At 39.0% G+C, this 9,733-nt stretch overlaps 1 non-coding gene across 1 annotated transcript; it reads left to right on the top strand.

The window, feature by feature from the left end:
• The first annotated feature begins 3,751 nt into the window (after positions 1 to 3,751).
• LOC116809763 (U6 spliceosomal RNA) lies at positions 3,752 to 3,858 on the top strand. Its single transcript, XR_004369948.1, has one exon. It is a non-coding gene; the product is annotated as a U6 spliceosomal RNA (small nuclear RNA).
• The last annotated feature ends 5,875 nt before the right edge of the window (positions 3,859 to 9,733 follow it).

Below are 9,733 nucleotides of genomic sequence, written 5' to 3'. Positions count from 1 at the left end.
TGACCTCATGATCCGCCTGCCTCAGCCTCCCAAATTGCTGGGATTACAGGTGTGAGCTGCCGCACCCAGCTAGATTTCATTTATTAAATGGAAATTATAGTAACTGCCTAGCCTACATCTCAGAGGTTTTAGAGATATTTAAGAAAACATTTTTAAATCTATAAAATAAGCAAATATTAGTTACTTTATTATAAACTTAGCTCTACTCCTAAGTTTAAGGCAGGAGAAATAAAACTGAATTTGAGTGACTAGGATCTAGTTGCATTCGAATCACTTTGGAATGTTTTTCTGATTCTGTTAGGCCTGGGATAGGGCCAGGAAAGTTGTGTTATTGCAGAATTCTTCAGATGACTTAGAAACACAGACAAGTTTGGAGAGTGGTGCCATAGAACATTTTTCCTGATCTGAAAGGTTATGGTCCTCATGAATCAGTGTGGAGAAAAATATGGGAATTTCTTTGGTCATATTAACCCTACAGAGATAGATCCAGCATATGCTTCTAGAAGAGAGTCTATTGAAGCCCAGTAATAAAATAAGAATTGACCAATCCAGCAAGTAGCTCATATTTAACTTGTAAAAGTCAGAAACTATTTACTAGGAAGCAAAGCTTTTGCAGAAAAGCAGAAAACTAACTCATGAAAAAGAATGAATCTCCTATAGCCTTAAGAATAGAAACACCCTAACACAAGGGTCAAGGAGTGAAGGGGACTGGATTATGTCCCAAAGGAAAAGGGGAATGGTGCAGAGGGTAAGGTAAAGAGACTGTGTAAAGTAACATTTCCTAAACTGGGTCCTATAGGACATTGTTTAAGTGAATGTTTAAAGGAGTGCCTTGAGAAAGAGTTACAATGTTAAATAAGTATGCAGGCTACATTCCTTTTGCACATTAATATAGACTGAGATTTTTGCAATAGAGTTAAATCCTTTAACATTTTTAAAATTCACACTTCCTAAACTTATTTGTGAATGAATTGTCTTACAACTGTTTTGAGAATAGAGCATTTTAAACTAAACATGAAGGGACTTACTTGTAGTAAAGAAGGAAAGGGAATCTGCCCTGTAAAAGCTTCCTTGAATCATCATCATCATCATTACAAAATAGGATCAACAAAGACTGTAGACCTTGTAATCAAAGTCTCTTGCTTATCTAATTTTGCATCTTTAGCACCTAATGTAGAGCTGGACACAAAATACATGTGGAACTGAATTACCTTCTGTCACATTTGAATGAATAATATAACGGTGAAGTCTTTGAAGAAGAATTTAATTATTTAGGCATATTCTCTTCTTCATCAAATATTTCCTTAAGAACTTATGTATGCCATTTATATAATTGTCACTGGTTAGTGTTGAACTGTTAAAGTGCATAGCAAATTGTTACGTGAACGTGTTATGTAAAAATAAATCAAGTGGCCAGGTGCGGTGGTTCACATCTGTAATCCTACACTTTGGGATGCCAAGAAGAGTGGATCACCTGAGGTCAGGAGTTCGAGACCAGACTCACCAACATGGTGAAACCCCATCTCTACTAAAAATACAAAAAATTAGCCAGCTGTGGTGGTGGATGCCTGTAATCCAAGCTACTCGGGAGGCTGAGGCAGGAGAATCACTTGAACCTGGGAGGTGGAGGTTGCAGTGAGCCAAGATCGCACCACTGCACTCCAGCCTGGGCGACAGAGTGAGAATTCATCTCAAAAAATGTAAATAAACAAATTAATTAATAATTAATAGTGTATAGCAAAGAGATCTCATAGCCTTGGAGATTTACTATACCCAATTATTTATTTTCTTCCTATGAAAGTGTATGCTTACTTTCAAATATTAACCACCTGATATGCTATGAAAAAGCTGTAGGGTGTCAGTCACAATTCAGATTATAAATTAAAGAAAGTGATATTTTAAAGTGCTTTGAAATATCCCTGACACATTTTATTCTCAGTTGCCATTAATTCTTCTACTTCCTTCCATTAGCATCACCACTTCCCTGCTCCAAACTACTATCATCTCTCACCTGCACTATTGCATTAGACTAGGGGTCCTTAACTCCTGGGCCTTGGATTGGTACTGGTCCGTGGCCTGTTGGAAACCAGGCCACACAGCAGGAGATGAGCAGCTGGTGAGCATTACTGCCTGAGCTCTGCCTCCTGTCAGATCAGCAGTGGCATTAAATTCTCGCAGAGCGGAAACCCTATTGTGAACCGCACATGTCAGGGATCTAGGTTGAGTGCTCCTTATGAGAATCTAATGCCTGATTATCTGAGGTGGAACAGTTTTATCCCAAAACTATCTCCCCTGGCCCGCCCACCCCTGGCCCCAGGCTGTGGAAAGATTGTCTTCCATGAAACCAGTCCCTGGTGCCAAAAGGGTTGGGGACTGCTGCCTTAGACTCAAACCTGACCTCCATGCTAACTGTTTTCCATGCTTCCATTCTTAACTCAGTCATTCCATTCTCCATGCAGCTGCCAGGGTTACCTTTCAAAACATAAATTGCATCATGTCACTACACTGCTTAAAGCCCTCCAGTGAGTTCCCTTTGGGCACTCCTCAATATAGCACATAGTGCCCTAATTCTCCATTCTCATCTCCTGGCTGTCTCTCTTTTCTCCCTGTGATCCATCACAAGAACATTCTTTCTGTTTCCTGAAAATGCCAATCTATTTCCCACCATCAGGCCTTTTTGTAAGTGTGTCCTCTAACAGAAATGCATGCTTTTAGGTCTGGGACCTGCTGCTGCTTTCACATCATTCTGGTCTCGATATTTCCGATTTCCTTCTCAAAACTAGCATCTTTCCCTCTTTCACTCCCACTTCCTGTCACTCTGTTTTATTTTTTTCATGGGACATTTCACTATCAGAAATTATCTTGCTCATTTAAAGCTTTCCTTGTTTATGGCCCAGTGTAGTGGTTCACACCACATTTGGCAGTAGTACCAGCACTTTGGGAGGATCCTTTGAACCCAAGAGTTTGAGACCAGCCTGGGCTACATAAAGACCCCATCTCTATTAAAAATAAAATATAAGTGAATAAATAAATAAATATTTCTTTGTTTATTATATCTCTTCCACTAAGCTGGGGGAGAGCATTTTCTTTCTGTTTACTAACAACTGGAACAGTGCCTGGCACATAGCAAGCCTTTAATAATTATTTATTGAAGCAATAAATGAAAAAATTAATTGTAATCTAGAATGTTAAAGGAGCCAGGCACGGTAGCTCATGCCTATAATCCCACACTTTGGGAGGCTGAGGCAGGTGGGTCACTTGAGCTCAGGAGTTTGAGAACAGCCTGGGCAACATGGTGAAACCCTGTCTCTACTAAAAATAGAAAAATTTGCTGGGTGTAGCACCTGTGGTCCCAGCTACTTAGGGGGCTGAGGTGGGAGGATCACTTGAGCCCGGAAGGTGGAGTTTGCAGTGAGCCAAGATCGCACCACTGCACTCCAGCCTGGGCAACAGAGGGAGATCCTTTCTCAAAAAAATAAAAGAAAAAAAGAAAAAAAAAGAATGTTAAAGTAGCTCATTTCTTCCTCCCACTAGGAAAATAAATGGCCAGAATTGGCATTCTAATTTCTTAAGACCCCAGAGAAGGTTAAAACAGGACTATCAGCTGTCAAAAGGTTTAATTGTAACATTTGTTGTTATATCTTCCTATTGCCCAATTATGCTTTTTTTGTCCTTTTAAAAAAATGTGGCAAAATATACATAACATGAAAGTTTCCATTTTAGCCATTTCAGTGACATTAAATACATTCATGTGCTCGCTTTGACGGCACATACACTAAAATTGGAACGATGCAGAGAAGATTAGCATGGCCCCTGTGCAAGGATGACATGTAAATTCATGAAGTGTTCCATATTCTTAAAGAAAAAAAATACATTCACAGTATTATGTAGCTATCACCACTATCCATTTCCGGAATTTTTTAATCAGCCCAAACAGAAACTCTGTATCCATTAAACAATAACTACCTATTCCTCCCACTCTCCAGCCTCTGCTAACTACCATTCTATTGTTCGCTTCTTTGAATTTGCCTATTCTAGGTCCTTATGTAAGTGAAATCATATAATATTTTTCCTTTTAAGTCTAGCTTATGTCACTCAGCATAATATTTTCGAGGTTTATTCATGTTGTAGATGTATCTGAATTTCCTTCATTTTTAAGGATGAATAGTATTTCTCCAGCACTTTGGGAGGCTGAAGCAAGAGGATTGCTTGAGCCCAGGAGTTCAAGACCAGCTTTGGGCAACATACTGAGACCCCGGCTCTTTAAAAAAACAAAAAGAATGAATAATATCCCATAGTATGGCTATACTACATTTTGGTTATCAATTCGCCTGGTGACGAACACTAGGATTATTTCTACCTTTTGGTTTTTGAGAATAATGCCACTAGGAACATTGGTGTACAAGTATCTGAGTCCCTGCTCTCAATTCTTCTGGGTGTATTTATATATACACCTAGGAGTGATATTTCAGGATCATGTGGTAATTCTGTGTTCAGGTTTTTGAGGAACTGACTCATCTACTCTTACTGCCTTCCACTTTTCTTCCAAAATGGTAGCCTTCTAATGCTACATAGAAAGAAAGTAGCGCTTTTGGGATCTAGTCCCATTTGGGAATACCCCATGCCTTCTTGATTTCCTACCAGGGTGGCTCAATTTCCTGGTGCCTGCCATTCTCAAATGAACCAAATCCCTTTATTTTCTTTTCTACTGAACCTCTAAAATATTTGAAAACATAATTGGATAACAAACATAAAAAGCAGCCCTGAGCATTTAAACCAGCAGTTTCCCCATGGGAAAACTGATCTCTCATTGATTAGGATGATTGATGATTTATGGCTGGGTGTAGTCAGCCCAGCAGTTGCCGTTAGACCCAAGCAGCACTGGACTCGTAGTATCAAGTGTTGCCACACCCCTGGCCCCTATGTACATATTAAATCAGAGGCTACTATTTGCTTTATTGCTTTTAAACCTAAAAATTCATTATTCTCCTAAAACTTGTCAGTGATTCTCAAACACATGAGGCTTGATGTAGCCACATAGAGCTATATGAAGCCCCATTGTTTATGGATCACTTTCTTTTCCATTTTCTCCCTCGTGTGACTTTTTTCCATCATTTTCTTCCAGCATGAGAAAAATGTATTCGAAAGATTATAAACAGCAGTTGGTAATCAGTGCGTAACAGCTTTCTGTGTATAATACAATCATTAGGTGTACATTAGACATTTGGCATAATAGGCATACTGTTGCCAGAATAGAACTCTGTCAAAGTACCAATGCCTCCTGCCTTGAAAACGCACAGATCAATTTTGTATCCCCCTACGGATGAGGAAAAATGTAACAGCTGCACGGAATTACTCTGTGACAAAGTTCAACTGATTTTGCTTATCAAATTCTGAATAAAGTCAGTATATATATATATAAATGTATTAATATCAATTTATATCCCATGCCACTTAATATTCCCTAATCTCCTCCTTATTGAAGCTGTATTCTTGATTTTAAAGCTAAATTTGAGCATAATTTTAAATCATATCCATAGCTGGTACTAGAGCATTAGCAAAAGATGATTTATGATGCTGAGTATTGGCCATACCCCAATTAAAACTAAAATGTATTACTTATATAGAATGTCCAGAAACTACAAATCTATACAGACAAAAGTAAATTAGTGGTTGCCTAGGGCTAGGGGTGAGAACAGGGAGTGACTGAAAATGGGCATGAAGGATCATTTTGATGAAATGTTCTAAAATTGGATTTTGGTAAGGATTGTATAACTAAATTTGCTGAAAGTCATTGACCTGTATACTTAAAATGAGCTAATGTTATGTTATGTAAATTAAACCTCAATAAACCTTTTTTAAAAAAAAAAACTAAACAGCAGTGAACATCATTCCATTTATATCTTTGTGATCCTGTATAAGTATATCCATAGAATAAATTCTGAGATATGGAATGGTGGACTTACTCAAATTTTTTATATAAACCACCAAATTATCTTTTAAAGTTAATTCACCAATATAGTCTCTTATCAACAGTGTCTGTCACTATACATTTCTCCACAGTGTTGTCAATACTTGACAATATTCATCCTGTATGTTTTTGTTACTGTGGGAAAATGCTTGCTGTAGTTAACTTTTTATTACTGTACTGTTTAGCAATTTTAAAAATATTTTTATTGTCTATATTTCTCTGTGAATTACTTTATCCTTTATCCATTTTTAAAAATGGGTTGTGGCCGGGCATGGTGAACCACGCCTGTAATCCCAGCACTTTGGGAGTCCGAGGTGGGCAGATCACCTGAGGTCGGGGGTTTGAGACCAGACTGACCAACATGGGGAAACCCCGTCTCTACTAAAAATATAAAATTAGCTGGGTGTGGTGGCGCATGCCTGTAATCCCAGCTACTCGGGAGGCTGAGGCAAGAGAACTGCTTGAACCCGGGAGGTGGAGGTTGTGGTGAGCAGAGATCACGCCATTGCACTCCATCCTGGGCAACAAGAGTGAAACTCCATTAAAAAAAAAAAAAAGAAAAGAAAAGTTGTTATTTTCTTGTTGAATTGTATATTCTTTATTCTGCATATTAATTTTCCCTATTATGTATACTGCAAATGTAATTTTCCTATTCCAATTGTTCAAAACCTATATAGCTTAGGAACAAAATCTAACCCACTGTTTTTCATCTTTTCAACTTTTTATTTTGAAATGGTTATAGACTCACATGAAGTTGCAAAGATAGTACAGAAAGGTGCCATGTACTCTTCACCCAGTTTTCCCCAGTGGTTACATTTTACATAATTATAGTACAGTGTCAAAGCCAGGAAATTCATATGGGTACAGTATATGTTTGTGTCTATGCCATTTTATCACATGTGTAGATTCACGCAGCCTCCACCTCAATCGAGATGCAGAACTATTCCCTTATCACAAAATCTCCCCGAAGCTACCTCTATATAGTCACAGCTATGCACTATATCCAGTCAGGCCTGATCCCTAACCACTCATCTGTTCTCCATCTCTATAATTTCATCATTTTGAGAATGTTATGTAAATGGAATCTAACAGCACATGACCTTTGAGATTGGGTGTTTTGACTCAACTTAATGTCCTTGAGGTCTGTCTGAGTTGTTGCCTGTATCAAGAATTTATTTCTTTTTATTGCTGAATAGTACTCCATTGTACAGATGTATCCACCATTTTCTTTTAAATGACTTATGAGCTCAATGTTATTTTTACATTTTAAACGTTGAAAAAATTAAACGACTATTTTGTAATGTGAAAAATCATATGAAAATCAAATTGCAATGATCATAAAGTTTTATTGCAACCTAGCCACACCCATTTGCTTATGTATTCTATTGCTACTTTCATGTTACAATGGCAGAGGTAAGTAGTTGTGATAGTGACTGTGGTGGAGATGACAGTATGAAAGCAGAGCAATGGAGGGCCAATTCCTTGATCTTTTTCTAGGCAGCCTTACCCACCTTGGCAGCCTCTCTGCTTGGTTTGCTGAACTTCTCCCCATAGTTCATGGGCTTTCCACTTACTCAGAATATTATTATTATTATATATTATTTTTATTTTGGTAAGTGAGAGCTCTTAAGCTTTTTTTTTTTTTTTTGAGATGGAGTCTCACTCTGTCGCCCAGGCTGGAGTGCACTGGTGTGATCTCGGCTCACTGCAAGCTCCGCCTCCTGGGTTCAAGCCATTCTCCTGCCTCAGCCTCCTGAGTAGCTGGGACTACAGGCGCCTGCCACCACGCCTGGCTAATTTTTTGTATTTTTGGTAGAGACGGAGTTTCACCATGTTAGCCAGGATGGTCTTGATCTCCTGACCTCGTGATCCTCCTGCCTCGGCCTCCCAAAGTGCTGGGATTACAGGCATGAGCCACCACGCCTGGCGAGAGCTCTTAAGCTTTTTAAATTCTCTACCTGAAATAGTTTTTCATCACAGCCTTGTTTCCCCTTCTATAAAGGATATGAGCCAGGAGCAGTAGCTCACATCTGTAATCTCAACACTTTGGGAGGTTGAGGTGGGAGGATCGCTTAAGCCCAGGAGTTTGAGACCAACCTGAGAAACACAGGGAGACACCATCTCTACAAAAATTTTAAAATTAGCCAGGCAAGGTGGCACACACCTGTAGTCTTAGCTACTTAGGAGGCTGAGATGGGAAGATCATTTAAGCCCAGGAGGTTGAGATTGCAGTGGGCCATGATTGTGTCACTGCACTCCAGCCTGGGCACCTGAGCAAGACAGACAGACAGAAAGAAAGAAAGAAAGAAAGAAAGAAAGAAAGAAAGAAAGAGGAAGGGGAAGGGAAGGGAGGAAAGAAGGGAGGGAGGGAGGGAGGAAGGAAGGAAGGAAGGAAGGAAGGAAGGAAGGAAGGAAGGAAGGAAAGGAAAGGAAAGAAAGAAAGGGAAAAAAGAGAGAGAGAGAAAAGCAAGAGAAAGAAAGACAGAGAGAGCAGGAAAGAAAGAACGAACGAAAGAAAGAAAGAAAGAAAGAAAAGAAAGAAAGAAAGAAAGAAAGAAAGAAAGAAAGAAAGAAAGAAAGAAAGAAAAAAGAAAGAAAGAAAGAAAGAAAGAAAGAAAGAAAGAAAGAAAGAAAAAGAAAGAAAGGAAGGAAGGAGAGAAAAAAAGAAAGAAAGAAAAAGAAAGAAAGAAAGAGAAAAAGAAAGAGAAAAGAAAAGATACAGAACTTAACTGTAGAAATGCACATATTGGCTTCATACTGGCAGGAATAGCTCAGCTAAAAGCCTAAAGCAACTATAGGACTATAGTACAGAGAGGCAGTGGAGTGTAGTTACGTCTGTGGAACTTAGAAAGGTTATTTAAGCTGTATGATTCTCAGCTTCCTAACTGTAAAATGGGAACATCATAATCACCTATGTTCTGCAAGATCTGGGTCATTTTCTTTTCTTTCATATAAATGAATTTCTGCTATGTAGCTGGACATGTAGCTGCCCATAACAAAACCTCTATTTCTCAGAAAGATTTGGCCATGCAAACAGGCTGTGAGCAGAAGTGATGTTTGCAAGGGAAGGGACTGTGGGTGGGGGGAGTGCCATCTTGGACGGTGTGGCTGAAAGCAGCATCTCACAAAGGCTGAGCAATGGAACAGATAGTGTGTGGGTCCCTGGAGCAGGGCCATCATACTAGTCCTGGACCCCCCACCACTTCTGGACTCTTAGATTATAAAGAGAAAAATTTATACCTTATTTAAGTCAATACTTTGACTCTCCACTACATGAAGCTGGACCTTTCATCTAAACTGCACAGCCTTTCAAGGTTGCTCTGAGAAATGTTTAAGAAGAAAAAATCAAAGCACATATACAAAACAGACTTTGTATAGCCTACCTTTCTGACTTCATTCCTCCTTTTTGTATTTACTACAGAGTAAAGCAAAGAGCTAGACACAAAGAAGGCGTTCAATAAATAGTTATGATGAATTGAGTTGAATTTAGTAGGCTGAGATAGGACAGATTCCAGTCTTCACACACTCACTTGGCAAAATGTACTATGGTTTACATTTCTACATGAGGGAGGCTGACATTTATTCACACACTTCTGTTAGAAGATCCCCACTGTTAAACAGCCTGAATTCTTTTAAGGGTTTGAAGTTGGCTTCTGTTGCCTTATGAGAGCCCAGGAATTATATCCAGCCTACTGTGCCTACCGAGGTTCTATGTGGGTCTCAGCAGGCACCAGAAGGCTGACTCAGTAGTCACTGTGATCT

The sequence above is a fragment of the Hylobates moloch genome, unplaced genomic scaffold, assembly GCF_009828535.3.
Source record: "Hylobates moloch isolate HMO894 unplaced genomic scaffold, HMol_V3 SCAFFOLD_1, whole genome shotgun sequence".
NCBI classification, from domain to species: domain Eukaryota; kingdom Metazoa; phylum Chordata; class Mammalia; order Primates; family Hylobatidae; genus Hylobates; species Hylobates moloch.
Note: the sequence above shows the minus strand (reverse complement) of the source record. Positions and strands in the feature narration are given on the sequence as shown.